At 43.4% G+C, this 16,367-nt stretch overlaps 1 protein-coding gene and 1 long non-coding RNA gene across 2 annotated transcripts in view; both read right to left on the reverse strand.

Moving 5' to 3' along the window:
• LOC117084114 overlaps nucleotides 1-9,255 on the reverse strand; it is a 56,325-nt gene extending 47,070 nt beyond the window's left edge. The window contains exons 1-2 of the long non-coding RNA XR_004437323.1: nucleotides 9,193-9,255; nucleotides 8,773-9,011 (exon numbers count right to left, since the gene is read on the reverse strand). This is a non-coding gene — a long non-coding RNA (uncharacterized LOC117084114). The remainder of the gene's footprint in view (nucleotides 1-8,772; nucleotides 9,012-9,192) is intronic.
• The window catches only part of CLSTN2 (calsyntenin 2), a 625,554-nt gene that overhangs the window by 593,056 nt on the left and 16,131 nt on the right, over nucleotides 1-16,367 (reverse strand). The window lies entirely within an intron of this gene.

Below are 16,367 nucleotides of genomic sequence, written 5' to 3' on the forward strand. Positions count from 1 at the left end.
AGTGAGGCTTCCAGAGATGTATGCAACATTTCCACATAGCTACCTTGAGTCCCACATGCCAAACTCCCTTGGCTTGTTACTAAAGGATGAACATGGGTGACAGCCATGGTCATTCTCTGGCCGTCCTTTCTCAAAAGCATGGGTGTCATTGAGGTGCAGCTGGCAGACAACAGTGCCCACTAGTTGGCAGCTTCTTATAGACCTCAATGCCCAGAAGTACGATAGAAGCACAGCCAGTTCAATCAATCACACTCTAGTGGGCATAACTTTTAGAAGACAAGGCTACTTTGCAGACTGCTGTTTGACTAGTCATGGAAGAAAGCAGAGAATGGCAGGAGGCGTCTCACCCATGTACAGATCTGCTTTCAAAGTAGTCCTTATTCTCCTGATCCCCAAATCCATCCTATTTATCCATCATCCCTTCAGCTTCCAAGTCAGCCCATGACTTCTGCATGGACAGGGGCAGGTGTTTAGGAGCACTGGCCCAGGAGCCAGCCCTGCCCAAGCCCTATGGCAGGGTTGGCAGCAATTTATCAGGCATACCCTTTACAAGTTACAAGTTTCCTCCACCTCCAACACATTTCCTAATGTGTATGCCCTAGCCATTTTCCTCTTCTGATTTACACTCCAGTGTCCCCATGAAGACAGCCTAGAACCTTGGCAGCACAATAGAGCGATGATCCCCTGCCTCACTCATACTGTTACTGCAGCCACATTCTTGGGTCATCAGCATACGACCTCAGTCTCTAGCTTGGGTCCTGCCTACTTTGCACAAACAGACCCAAAAAATAATACAGCCATAGGCCTGACTCAGCACCTTCCCTTCACTCAGTCCATCAACAAACACTTATGAGCCTCTGAGGATTGCAACAGTTTACTTCAACTATCTCATGCTCTAGGGAAGGAGACACAAAAATAAATAAGTCATGAGAATGCAGTATTATTCATGCTCTAGGGGAGATCACGGTGCTATCCAATCTCAGAGACGAGGCTCCAAACCCAACAAGCAGCACACAAGGAGGACTTTCTAAAAGGAGTGAGGCCCGAGCTGAGTCTGAAAAGATGAGTAAGGATTGTCAGGCAAATGGGGTGGGAGGCAGGGAGGAAACAAACAACCACCCCAGGCAGAGGAACAGCATCAGCAAGAGCAGGAGAGAACCACCACCACCGTCCCGGCATAATAGGGGAAGTACAGACAACCATGGAGTCAGGAGTTAGGCTGGGGCTAGATCATAAAGGACCACAGATGCATATTATGGAGTTTTAACTACGTCCTTAATATGGCCGGAATTATGACAGGAAACAATGAGACAGTGGTCCAGTGAAAACTGGGTTTGAGGATGATGTCCCTGGCTGCAGAGCACATTGAAGATTGTGGAGAGAGAGCAGGAGCTGTGGACTGGGTAGGAGGTTTCTGCAGCTACCTCTACCCACAGCTAAGACCTACTTGGATGACAACATTGGCCCTGTGGAGCCCAGGTCTTTCTCTGTCATTTAGTCACAGCAAGTCATACTCTAGAGCACCTCTTCCACTAGCTTGTCTGTTCTCTTGACCCTGGCCCAGCTCTTCTAGTACCTGGCTGTGTTCCATTGGCTAGTGTCAAAATGCTAGCACACTCTGGGGCAACCAGAGGATCACTATTTCAATAGGCTAACATCAAACCACCATCCAACGGGTTGACAGGGCAAGTTGATTTTGAAGGAGAGGAGTGGGAGAGAAGGTCATTCGTCTGCTGGGGAAAACAATTGAGTCGGCATGCCTCCAAATACCACTGGGTCATCCTGGGGCTTCAGGAGGATGCCAGAGGCTTCTAGAGAAAGGAGAAGGCTACATGAGGGCTCCAGGCCCCCGCAAGAAGGAAGGACAGGTCCCAGAATGCGAGGAAGCTAGGCTCTCCTGCCTTACCTGGTTCTGAAAAGGGCTGAGCCAGCTTTGAGGTTGGAAGCCTGAGAGAGGATTGTGTCTGCCCCGCTGTCCTCTGAGAAAATGCAAGTGGGTCTTTTGATACAATATGACAGAGCTAGACACTCTGTCTCGAATCTAGATAGAGCATTGCCATTTACCCTTCTCTGCCTTTTCCCTCAGTACTCACCAGAAGGGAGGCCCTGAGACCATGATCCAGGAGCCCAGGTCCCAGGTGTGGAGGATGCCACTCCCACATTACCCCTGGAGAAGCATCAGAGACACATCAGCTTGGCTTTTGCCTCCAGAGCTGCTCAGGAACCATGACTTTCTCAGAAGTACAAATGCCCCTACTCCTTGCTTCCTCTGAGACACTGCAAAAGTTATGAGACAGACTGCCTGGTATACCAAGGTAGGGAGGTTGGTTCAGCTGTCTTGTCAATGGATCAATCAATTCCAATCCTTCACCTGCAGAACGACTGCCTACAACCAGTCTTGAGCTAATGATAGAACCTTTGATTGATTCTTTTAAACAGCTTTGAACAGAATTTCAGAACAGCATTTTCTTCACCAAATAACACTGTGTAAACTTCATGGGGCCAAGAGAGGGTGGCATGAAAATCAAAAGCACATTACATGAAATCACTGAAGAAAACTCCCAAAGTATAAAATATCAACCGTAGCAGTGTTGTCTGAAGCCTGCCATCAAGATGAATGGGGGTGCCTGGGAGAAACATCAGATGGTATTTGTCAACTCACTGTTCTGAAGGACAAAGCAGGTCATTCCCCAATTGAAGAGAAGTGAGGCAGCCGTAATGGGACAGAGATGTGTGGCCAGAAGGTAAAAATCAAACCTCCTGGAAATAGCACTGCATACAAACAGCAAAATGCATTTCTTTCTCATTTAAATAAAAATGAAGAAAGAAGGAAAAATCATTGCAAAAATGGTTTGAGGTTGCACAATATCCAGGTTCCTGGGAGAAGACACAGGACTCAGTCCTTATGTTCATGTACCCGTTTCACTCCCTCCAGAAGGCATCTCAGCCCTGGAAATGTAGATAGATCTTCAGTCCAGCTCCACAGCCCTCCCCTGAGATCCTCCAGGGCAGTTTGGCCCCTTGGCCCCCCTGCCAAGGCATAATGGCAGTTTCCTCCCTTAACTAAGGCCCTCTGCCACCTTCCAGATCACATTTTGAAACCAAGTTTGGGTGTCAGCTCTACCCTGCAGCTTCCTCTGACTCTCCATGTCCTGCACCTACTTTATATCATCACGTACTCACTTACAAATGGGCTCTTCACCTGTCACACCTAACACTTGCACCGACCTCCAGCATGGCCCACATTAGATTACATTGTGATCATTCCTACATTCCTCTAGCCCATGAGACCAGGAGGTCCCAAGGACACTCCCTGCATGGAACAGAGGACACTGCCAGCACCCAATAAACCCTGGGGTGAGCCGAGGGAGGAGAGTACGGCTGCTGATATCATGATCTGAAATGTAGTACAGTGCTCTATAGCACTATGTTGTTAGAATATAAATACTAATTACATTTTCGGAACCAATCTATTCAGTAAAATGAAATGTTGGCTTTTTTTTTCCTAGAGGAAATATAAAAAATTACTGAGACACAAACGGTGGTGTGAGCCAAGGCAGCTGGGGAACGTCTGCCCTAAGGTGAAGTTAATAGAGAGAGTGGGGCACACAGCTCAGGGAGCTGCCCTGGCAACAGCATTGAAGCCCACCTGTGATGTGACAGTGCCTGCCCACCAGTTTCGCTACAGCATATGCTGTGTTCCTACTATGTGCCAAGCACTCTGCTCAGCACTGGGCTCTGCTGTGCAAGACTCTTCCTAGGAAGAGCTCCCTAACAAGCTATACTGACAACTGCACAAACTACAGCACATTGTGCTCCCCACAGGTCTCCTGGATATAACTGCCATTCCAAAACAAACAAACAAACATGAAACTGACAGTCTGCACAACTCACAAAAACGTCTTATCAGATATAACAGAAACATGTGTTTTTAGGATTACTGTGATGAGTGACCCTCAGGCTTACAGTCTAAGCAGAAACCCCAGAGGAGAATTTGGAAAGACTAGTACAGAGACAATACCAATCTCTGCCCCTCTTCCTAGTTCTAAAATAACCCCAGAGATGCTGAAATGCAGGCCCTCCAAGGTGGATCATGTGTGAGCTATTTTCAATTCTTCCTGCCCATATCACCACCACCTCCCACTCTTAATATTAGGAAGTCTACTGGGCATAGAGGAGGAAAAGGAGGTAATGTGATTGGAAAAGTAGGACTAGATCATATCATTGTAAAGTACTGAAGAGAGAAAGAGAGAGAGAGAGAAGTTGAATTCAAGCAGGACATTCAAACCAAACACCAGAGCACCTGAGACTGCTCTTCCGAGAAAAAAAGGGAGGGGTCTGGAGGTACGTAGAGCAAAGGCAAGGCTCCAAACCCTGTGTGGGGAGCAGAGGCTGAAGTCCCTGTGTGCACAGAGTGTCCCATTTGGTTACTCCCAGCTGAGTTCCTAAAAGAGTATGGCAAGAAAGGGGTCTCTGTCACCCTCCTCCTCATTCTCATCTTTTATGAGGGGACCAGAAAAATATTCACTGAGTCAATTAAAATAATTTAATGTGTTGTAATAATAATAATAATATTAAATCAATGTGTTATCCTAAGAGATAATCACCAGTCACAAAATATGCTAGTTAGTTAAACATACAGGTACCATACAACTCATCCATTCCATTCCTAGGTATTTACCCATGGGAAATTAAAGCATATGTTCACTAAAGACTTGTACACAAATGCTCATATCAGTTTTATTGAGAATAACCAAAAACTGAAGACGCTGTAAATGTCCATCAGCTGAATGGAGAAACAAATTGTGGTGCATATAGATGATGGAATACTATTCAGCAATAGAAAGGAATGAACTATTAATACATTCAACAACAGATGAATCTCAAAATGATTATACTGAGTAAAAGAAGCCAAATAAAAAGAAGAAAATTCTTAATCCAAATTTTTAAATGTTGTCACTATTTTTTCAGTATTTCTACAATAAGAACTTTTTAAATTACAAAATAAATAAACCAAATTTAAGGAAATCTGCTAATCTTTCTTGTTCCTATGTAGTTCTGTTTAAATAATTCTGGGAAACTTATACTAATCTATAGTGACGGAGAACAGAAGAGTAGTTGCCTATGGGGTGAAGAATGAGATTGGAAGGGAGTAGCAGGGAGGGATTACAAAAGGAAGTAAGAAAATTTTGGGGGTTCATGATTTGTTCATTATCTTGGTTGTGATGATGTCTTGATGGGTATATACATATATCAAAAGTTATCAAATCATACACTTTCAATATGTGCACGTTATTGTATGCTAATTAAACATGTTAAAAATGACAGTAAAGGATGTTTTGCAATAATATAAATAGGAATAAAAATTGATGGATCCCTCTTGAAAAGCAGTTTGGTGATATGTATCAGAAACCTTAAATTGTTCTTATTCTTTGATATTTCCTTAAGAACTGTAGCTGAAGGACATAAAATAAGTTATAAAATTTTTACTGCAGAATTATTTATAATGAAAAAATTGGAAACCACTAATATATCTGACCAAAAAAACTCTACTCAAATAAATTGTAGTACACTCACATATTGAAATATTATGTAGCCATTAAAAGTAACATTTATGAGGAGTTTTTAATAACCTGGAAAAATACTTATGTGCTAGTGTTAAGAGAAAAAAACTAAGATATAAATTATAAATATGGTATAAACTAAATTATGTAAAAATATGCATAGAAAAATCTCTGAAATACCTTTAGGATTATCTCTGAGTAATGGGGGTAATCATTCATTTTTAATCATTTAATGCAACTTTTAAAATGTTGTTACTATTTTTAAGTATTTTGTTAAGGAACATATTTTTAATTATAAAATAAATAAACAATATTTAAGGAACTCCTCTAGTTTTTCTTGTCCCTTAAAAAGGCAAGTCCTTATAAAAAAACAGATAGGCTTTTTTCAACCCTTACACTGTGAAAATGTAGAAATGTCTTCTCTGCAAACTGCCACCCTATAATGTGAACCCATGTTCCTTTTTCTACTTTTAGACAACCTAGAGAACCAGCAAATCGACACCACTCGTTTTCACCTAATTTTGTTGCATATTTTTTTCAAACCCTGCTTCTATCTACACCTTGAGTGTGAGCTTCCTGAAGACAGAGGTGAGGTCTTTTTCTTAATGCCTTCTCTGCCACATCCATCCCACCTTGCCACAATACCTAGGAAAAAGCTAAGGATACAAGGGGACACACAAACACGTGCACAATCATGACAAATTCATAATAATGCTATTTCACATTCTTAAAACACCTCCCTTTTTGAATCAAAACTCCAACAAAACAACAGTCCTGGGGGCGGGGAGATAGGGTACTTTGGACCCATTTTTATAAAGAAGAAAATGAGACAAAAGGACTAACTTTGGCTGAGTCTAATTTCAGAAGCCTTTTGCTGACTTCCCTATGTGAACAACAGACAAAAGTACTGGTGCTCTGGAGTCACTCACTTGCCTGTGAGCGTCCATCCTGTCCTACTCAGCTTTGTATCTCTAGGCAGGTATTTGGTAAATTTTTGTGAGTGATTTTTAGATGAAAGGGTTAGCAAACTGGCAAAGGGATGGCTATTCAATTGACTCCATTTTCTGTAATATAACATATATCCAAGATATTCTTCAGTTTTTCAAGACCTATTTAATAATTTCTCAAAAATGTAACCCTCTAAACAACAATGTGTTTCACGAGAGTCTCTGTGGCAGTTCTAAATGATTGACACACTGAGGAGATCCTGCCCCCTTATCTCAAGAGTCTCCCAACCCCCAGGTATGAAGCGCAGTCAGCCCTTGGCTTCTATCATGGTCAGCATCACATAGCCCACTGGGCAAATATTCTAACATGGTTGAACCTATCTCCATGGTGCAGCAGGCAGTGCATCAAGCTCATAAAATGACTGAATGCTTAAAACAGCTGAAGAGATAGAAGGCACAGAAAGAAAGGAAAGCAAAATGTCAAGAGAGACAGTAAGTGGATACTAGTAGCCCAAACTCAGTACTAGGCCTTGGAGGAGATATAAGCATGGCTCATGTCCTCCAGAATAAAAATTCCAAGAACATTCCATCTTTGATACTCTTCTAGGTAATAGGAAGCCACTAGAGCTTTTTTTAAATTAAGGACTGATATGTTTACATCTAGTGTGGGATGCCTCAAAGGAGGTCAAGACTGAGAATATAGTGAAGAGACATCTCAAAACTCTGAAAGGGAAATGGTGGGGCTTGAAACAGGGTGAGAAAGAGAAGATGTGAATGAGGAGATGGATACAGCACCATAGTATGTTGAGCTGGCTCACCTCACAGAAACCAATCGTGCATCACTTTCCAAATCCATGCTCAGTGATAACACACTGGTAACCAGAAATCAGTCATGATGGGAGCATTTACACTAAAGAAACTGGCAAATGCTGCAAATCAGAGGGCTTTCCCTTCTCTCTCCCCCTAAAAGCTGGTGTTTAAGCATTTAAACACACCACTGAATAAAGGGTTTGGAAAGCAAGTGGATTTGGGAGGTAAAGTAGAGATAAGAGTCCAGGATAACCCCAGGATATTTCTAGTTTGGATTTTACAATGGATACAGTTCCATCCATTGAGATAGAAAACACAGGAGAATAAGCTGGTATGGGGTGGGAGAGGAGAAGGTCAGCTCAGTCAAAGACATTTTGGTTTGTGGGATAAGATAACCCAAAGAATGTGGTTGCGGATAGTGACATTCTGTGTCTGAAGCTTGGGAAACAGTTCTGTGCTACAGAGAGAAGTTGTATTTAAAGCCATGGGTGTGAGCAGGTAAAGTAAAAAAAGGGGGCAGGTTGACTGAGGGCACAGAATGAGCTTAGAACTCTACAGAACCCAATAGTTTAGAGACTTGCAGAAGAGATGACTGGCAAAGAGAGTGGGGAAAATTCAAGGAGCAAAGGGAAAGAAGGAGTGATCACCCAGGAGACAATGAAGGAGGAAAATTAACAAATGGGGATGGCATCACTGTCAAATGCTACAGACTCCAAAGAATTCTCTGAGACAGGCATCAAAGATACCACTGCTCACCCTAACTAGAATAGATTCTGCAGAACGTGCGGATGTGGGAAAGAGAAGTAATGCCCCCTCAATATCTGTTTAATCTAGTGATGATGTATCATTGTAACAGTCAAGATTTAACTAAGAAGAAACTAACTACACTAGGTACCTCAGAGAAAGGAAATGTAACACAAAGAATCAGTTACCCAAGTGATGGAGAATGGGAAGCTAAGCAACAAATGGCAAGACAGGAAGCCACTATCACCCCAGGGCTGGAGGGACCACAGAAGGGACCACACAGTAGACCTGGAACTTTGGCAGCCATCCTCTGCAAGGGGGACTCAGCAGAGGCAGAAGACGTGTGCCAGAAGCTAGAGCTACAGAAGAGGAGAAGTGGTTGCTGACGGTGAGATTGCCCAAGGTAGAGAAAGACACGGGGAAATACTTTGGTTTCTCTCTTCCTCTCACTCTTGTCTTCCACCAGTGCCTCCCCTTGCTCACCATAAGTAAGTTGGCAAGACATCTGGAGCATGTAGTTTCCCACCATATAGAGCTAAGTAACAGAAGGGTAGAAATAGATCTGACACCAAACAGGCAAATGAATGACACTATCATTTAACACATTTCATCACATCTAGGATGCCATCAATTATAAGGCTCACCCTGATGTAAGAGATGTTATTATTTTTCAAAAGCCATCTTAGAATTGATGAAATATGGTATACCTGTGGAGACAGGATCATATGGTAAAATGCTTCACAGCCTATCTATTGTTCCAGGCATATCAGGTTTTCTTTGCATGAGACTGTCATTGAATCCCAAGTCTACAGAACCACACACTGACCACTTAAAAGGAGCACAGAGCTGCCAGGTGTGCTTCTCTGCAGGTTCTCAGTTGATCTCCCTTCCCCCAGCCCACCTGGTACATCATGGCCAGCCACATCTTCTCGTTCATTATACCACCCTGGAAAGAAATCAAATTTATTTTATTCCTTGATGTCCTACCACATTCTATAATGGATTTCAGTCTTTTGTACAGAAATGCATGGTGTGCCTCAAAAGAAAAGTAATCACTGAGGCAGAGAAAGAAGAAATAGAGACAAGAGAAAGGTAAAGCTAAAAATGAATGAGCACATATAACTCACCACACACCTGCTGGACAAGGGCTAGTGGTGGACACACACACCTTGTGGCTGATAAGCCCTCCCAAGAGTGACCAGCAATATTCTTGGTGTTTGATGACTGCAGAGACATAGAAGACATCACAATGGGGCAAATGTTCTAGTGGCTGTACCCCTGCCAAGGGGCAACAATGTATCCAGACCACAAGTCAAGCAGGAGCAGGGATTTGCTCTGACTGGTCTCCTGTGTGAGAGCTGGCCCCTAGTTTCTCCTTTTGAAGGACAGCAAGCAGCCGGGCACCCTGGATAAGCCCTGTGTTGTTCAGCTCTGACTTCATCTGCAGTGTGGATCCATATCAAACAGGGGGGCCTCTCGGCTCTTTCACACAGGCAGTAACTCAGCAGGAAAAGAGAATCAGAAACACAAGGACAAGTGCTTGTCTTTGATGAGTTTGACACAGGGGATCACCCAGTGATTCTGAAACTGTGAGTGCCTGAGAAAGTTTCCTGCACTAGCCCAGCCCCTCCAGCTCAAGACCATGTGATTCCTATTCTTCCCAGGTCTTCCGAGCTCAGCTTGTGGTAAACAGGCTGGTCTCAGCTTGTGCCCAAACTGGCACATGTCCTCTGCTGACTTAGGGCCATGAGCTGACATCATTTCCCCTCTCTGAAACCCTCTCAAACCTCAAACCCTCATTAACCCTGTAAAGCCCCCATGCTCCAAGGCCATCTCATTAAATCACTTCATTCATTCCTTTGTCTATTCAGCCAGTCAGTAATTAGTTACCAGATGCTGGGATGCAGGTATGAATTAAGACAGCTCTGCACCTTCACATAGCTCATTATCTAGTAAACCAATCAGACTTCTCAGATAAGAAAAAAAAAGTAAAGATTGCATAAACTCTGTTTGAGGCATATACAGGCTAGAGTTGAGGCAAAATTATAGAAGGAGAAAGATGAAGTTTCATTTTAAGAAGACAAGGAGAAGGTCAGTGTTGAGGGGATACTTGATCTCTCTGCACCAGTTGGGATTTGGATGTAGGCTGTGGGTAGGGAGAAGATGAGGGCATCCCAGATCCTGCAGGGAAAGTAAGTGGTGCTGCCTGGAGGGATGAAAAACCTGATTTCTTCCTGAGCTTGAAGTGTCAGGTGTGGCAGAGATGAGGCTGGACAGCATATCTCTGGGCAGCCCCAGAGGCATGAATGGCCCCTGCTCAGAGCAGGCATCACCTGCTGTCATCACCTCTGCCAATCCTGACTCCAGCCTCATTCAATGTCTGTGTTGCCCTCCTGTACAGCATCATCGTTTAATATTTTAATCTGTCAGCTTGCTAGTTTCTGCATCAAAACTTAAATCGTCTGAGGGCAAAAAACCTGTCTTTCAAATTGGCAACACTCATTGCAGCTTTCTCTGCTCTAAGCAGCGTGCTAAGCCCAGGAAGCAGGGGAAGGGGGCACGTTACGGATGAAACAGACACAGCCTTGGTAAAGTTAAGTTTGGGGAAAGTGATATTAAAGTCTAATTAGTTTGTGAGGGTGAGGCAAAAGGACGCATACCAGCAAAAATAAATTATGTATTTTTTTTAATTAAGATATGTTTGCTTTTCAGGGAATCCTATTACTGGTGAATGACAATCAGCGTTGCACTCAAAGTTTTTGTCACGTAAATTCTGCATTTATCCTACAGCTTTAACCTGTCAGAGCCATTGACACTATTCTTTAGAGGGTTTTCTTTCTGTTTTCTTCATGGTTATTGCTTTTCACCTGAAAACAGGAAAAAAAGAGAGTCTGTTCCAAACAGAATATCCCTTTAGTAGACTTCTGTGTTTCAATTTCAAAACCAATACTTTCACAATAAACTAGAACAAAATTTCCTTTGGAGAATAGGATGTGAGCAACAATGCCTTCTCTGTTCTCCATCAACCCAAGCCCAGCAGGTGTGACTAACAAGACAGTCACCATGCTGGGCCACTGAGAAGGATGGTGGCCTCTCTGTCAAGCCCCAGTCTTCTCTTCTAAGGTACTCACATCTGCAGAGGAGGAGAATATAAGAGAAGGCACAGTCTTGCCTTCAATGAGTATGAAGTAGAGTTAGAGAAAATGAGTAACACACAATAAATACAGAACAAAATATGAGAATATGTTACCAAGTGGGATGCTGAATACCGAAGCAACATGACCAGCATAGGCTCTGAACTCTGGGTTCACATCCTAATACCACTACTTATGGACTTTCCGAAGCTCTCTGAGACTCAGTTTCCATAACTGGAAAATAGGGAAGTCAGGAGACCCACCTCACAGAGTCATGACAAGGGAAATCTCAGGTAGTCTGATGCATGAGAAATCTCCAGAACAGGATGGCTCCCGGTGAGTGCTCCTTAAGGGTTAGCTATAGGGCAGGCTGAGTGCAACTTGACGAAGCCGCGTAACTATCCTCAGGGTCCTACCACCCCCTCTCACTGCACATCCTTCCAGCCTTTGGGTCTAACCCTCTCCAGGGACTCCATCTTTGCTCCAGAGCTCCCTCCATGCATGCTGCGCACCTCAGAGGCTGTGATTCCCCAGGAAATGAATGTCCCCTATCCATCCTTTCTCTCTCGGAGCATAGAGACCACTGTAGCGAACGTCAAGGTCAGGAACAAAAGGAATCCAGGAGAAACGCAAGCCATTAGCTAGTGAGAGGCACATCTGAGATGAGATGGATGACTAGCTCTGGATGACTTCAGAGAGGGACTCAGCTAAATCCACAAGAAGTCCCTGTGCACTGGAGTCCTGACCCACTGGGTAAGAAGTATAACCATCCTGATGTCATTTTATCTCTCACACGTCAGCATTGACCATAATAAATACTCTAGTCAGTTTGGTGGAGTCTAATCCACTGGACTACAAACATTAAATGATGTTATTTTTGTCCCTACCATGATCCAGTCAGGAAGCTGAATGCCATGTGGAGACCATGTACAGGACCTTGTTAGTAGCCAATAGCAGCCCATGAGCCCGGCCTGAAGAAACCTCCAGATGATCCCAACCCCCAGTTATTCAAGGCAACAGAAATCATGGAGCAGGGATAAACTATAACCCCACATCTAAATTCCTGAGCCACAGGACCTGTGAGCATAATCAAATGGTCACTGTTTCACTAAGTTGTGCAGGGGTTTGTTAGGCAGCAATGGTTAAGCAAAACACCAGCCTCTTGTATGCCAGGTTTTTATATCCTCAGGCTTACTGCAGCTTTACAACAGCCTCTTGAGCTAGAGTTTAATATACCCATTTTAGAGATGAGAAATCTGAGTCACAGAGGAGTTATGCAATTTATCCAACATCCTGTAGCTTCTAAGTGGCATTGTGAGGATTCATAGACTACCCATACACAACACATGGGTCAGCCACCCCGAATTAAGAGAACTTTTCAAATAAATCAGATGTTGTACTTCAGTGACTGGAATTGCCATATATGTGTGTGTGTGTGTGTGTGTATGTGTGTGTGTATATGTATATATACACATGTGTGTGTATATGTATATATAGTAATATTGCCATATATAGAACAATATTGCCATATATACATGTATGTGTATATATATGTATATATAGCAATATATATTTTATATTTAATATATATTATATATGCTAACACTCTCCTCACTGAAATACAGTTACTTGGCTGTCAAAAAAGTAAAAGATACTAAATCCTATCCACTTAAGCTGGGCCATGTGTCTAAGCTAATGGACTAACTCACATCAAACTGCTCAGCTGACAATGGCTTGGTGCACTAAGTCTCTTAGAGAAAGCAGAATTTGTATCAATCAGATTTTTCATTGTCTTCCCTGAAATACCTGAATTGCCATAGTAATTTAGACCTGTGTGCTAGCTATAGTGGATATAGGGGAAGGATTTTTAGTTCTGCCAGCTGCTCCACACCATCAAAGGAAGTGATGAAGACAGAGGTAAGTGCTCTGCAAATTCACTTATAGGTGCTTTAGGAAAACGCTGAAAACAGACACTCGAGAAATCTGGCTGTGATCAGGGGTGCCAGATGTTCCCCCAGACACTTAGATTATGTAGGCTGCAGGCACTCAACTTAATTCAACTCATTTCACCTCCAAAGGGTGGGTGCCTGCTATACCTCAGATCTTGGGAAAGGAGCTAGGGCAACCCTGCCCTCAAGAAGCCTTCAGAGTCCTGAGCCCAGAGGAGAAATCACTACCACTGCCAGGCTCAGTGCCTGCCCCAGATGCAGAACACAGCACAGCTTATTCTAGCAAAGTCTCCTAGCCCCAGATGGATGTGAAGACAAGTTTAAGTGCTGCACACAAGCACTGAGAGTTCAATGACTATTCAGTATTCTCCAAATGCCCCACAAAACCTCACAGCTGGCAAGCAAGTCTGACTGGATGCCCAAAGGCATCCCAGAATTGCTATCCTGAAATAGATTGACTGTATAGGTAGATGCAGACTAGACACAGCAAGTGCTCTACAAAATACTTTCTCTTAGGAAACAACAGGTGCCTACTGGAGGATGGAGGGTTGGAGGAGGATGAGGATCAAGAAACTACTTATCAGGTACTCTGCTTATTACCTGGGAGATGAAACAATTTATACACCAAACCCCTGTGACATGCAATTTACCCATATAACAAACCCAACATGTTCCCCCTGAACCCAAAATAAAAGAAGGGGAAAAAAGCCTGCACACACACACACACACACACACACACACACACAGCCCTTCTCTTGTTTGTTCCCTCTTAGTTTGGGCTCCATCAAAAGCAGGTCCTGAGGCAAGGATTTGAGCACAGGTGTGTAGGAGGTGGTCTCAGGAAATACCAGTAAGTGAGTGGAGAAGTGACTCAGGAAGGGAAGAAAGCTAGTAAAGGCTGGAAGCAAGTTACCAGTGTGGGTAAAACTGGAGCTTAATCCTCTTGGAGATGCCTGGGCACTGGTTAAAATACCTCAGTCATCCTCGCACCTGAGGAAAGAGGGACGGGGGAGCTGGGATGCTGCTCCATCCGTGCCTGTCAATCATTGGTAAGGACAGATCCTGAAGGCACTAATTCCCTCTGACTCCTGACCTGCCACACTTGGCAAGCACGGAGGGGTCTAGGGACCAGGGAGAGACCACAGGCAAAGGGCCGCTGCTGCTGGAAGTCAGGCCTACCTGCATGAAAATGGCATGAGCAGAAGGAATATAGGCACGGCACTGACAGCTACAAGCACCCTCTATGTCCGCACGTACCCTCTCCCCTAGAGGTTCGGGGGGAATATGCTGGGTTTGTTACGTGAGTAAATTGCATGTCACAGGGGTTTGGTGTACCGATTGTTTCATCACCCAGGTAATAAACAGAGTGCCCAATCGGTAGTTTCTCAATCCTTTAGGGGAGAGGATCTGTGTGGGCACAGGGGGTGGTTGTAACAGATATGCCCTGCCCATATGATAGAGACTATCTAGTCTCTATTCAACCTGCACCTTACTGAGCCTGATGAAAGGCATTTCCTAGAAGGTGTCAAGGCCAGTTATGAGGCCCAGTCCAAAGCTCACATTCCCTCTGGGGAGGAAGTCCCAAATTCTAAGCCACTATTAGTAGGTCCCACCTAACTCAATAACCATTCTACTCCTCCAGTTCAGCACAGTGGGTTGGGGGATAGGGCTGTCTCTTCCTCATTCGAGCTGGCTATGGGTAGATTATAGAGCCATTTCAGACCTGATTTCGTGACCACCCTTGGGGAAGGAAGGTCCGCTTCTGAACCTCCTGGTAAAAACAAACATAAGCCCAGTACCCACAAAACTATTGCATCCTGGGACTACCTGAGAATAAGCCCGACCTTAATCACTGCCTAGGAATTGCATGTTGGGAACTAACATAATCCATTTAGGGTATTTTCTACTTGGAAGGTGAGATGACAGTGAAATGGGAAATGAACAGGCCTGAATTTATCCTGAAATGGCAGAGATGCAAGAACACTGTGCCCTAAGCATCTGTTTTGCTCCCCCAATTTTTTGACAGACATACTTTTGTCTGGCTGTCATAGGCATTTCATAAAACCTCAGGCTTTTATTGACAGGACTTTACCTTTCCAAAGCTCGACCATTTCGGTGAATCAGGATACAAATTCCCCACAAAGTTAGAAAAGACTCCACGTTCTAAAAAAATTTCCCAAGGAACCAATGTGGGGAGCAAAAAACCAAAGCAGTCTCTGAAAAGGAAGCATTTTAGTAAGTCAAGTCAGAAGAGTGGGCATAAGGACATTCTTCTCCCTCCCAAGCTCTTCTTTTTATTGCATACAAGCTGGGTCTGTGCAGGAGCTTGCAGGGAAGCTGTTTTTAAAATTCACAGCCCATCATCCATTATAATTGAAAATATGGTGACGCATAAGGGATGATGTTGATTTTAGAATCAGAATGTCAACCAGGTCTTCTCATTTCAGAAATACATACATCCCTTAGTGCCCTGAAGTTACTGTTGGGCTGAAATTTTTATAAACTCAACTCCAAGTCAAATATTACAGAACTACCAAATGTTACTGAACTACTTATTAAGGGGCTATACCATTCCCCATTAAATCAAAATATTAAAATGCATTTTCATCTCAAAGTTGCTGAAACTCTCTTAGGCAATCCAGCCTCTCTCTTAGAAGCACTTCATGCTTATATGAGGAGGGGGAAAAAGAAACAGCCACCTAGGGATTAAAATAAAAACAAAAACAAAATAAAAACCCTCACCCCTTTAAATTATCCATGAGAACATTAAGGAATAATTTTTATCCAAGAGAATAGAATTTTATCTCTGAAATATCAGTAGTGACCTTAATAAACACTCTAGCCAGTTTGCTGGAGTCTAATCCACTGGACTATAAACATCAAATGATGTTATTTTTGTTCCCTACCATGATTTGTCAAGCTTCTCTTTCCCAAAGGGTGGCAGCTGCTTTAAAGATATTCCAGCCCAATTCCATTGCTTTTCATTTCTTTTTTGTTTACGAATACTTAGTCTAGTTCACTTTTAAACTTCAATCTTATATCTGATCCAAAGGTCATTTTCTGTGGGCCCAGTGTGGTCTCCCCCTCATACCCCCTTACAGTGCTTCTGTGTCAGGTAGAGAAGCAGGTGATGGGAAAGACCACGAGACGTCTCCATGCTTAATTGGCAAAGTAGTGATCCTCCTTTTGCTTGGTCTAAATGATATTCTAGCACATGAT

Source organism: Trachypithecus francoisi, unplaced genomic scaffold (assembly GCF_009764315.1).
Source record: "Trachypithecus francoisi isolate TF-2019V2 unplaced genomic scaffold, Tfra_2.0 Lachesis_group0, whole genome shotgun sequence".
Classification (NCBI taxonomy): Eukaryota; Metazoa; Chordata; class Mammalia; order Primates; family Cercopithecidae; genus Trachypithecus; species Trachypithecus francoisi.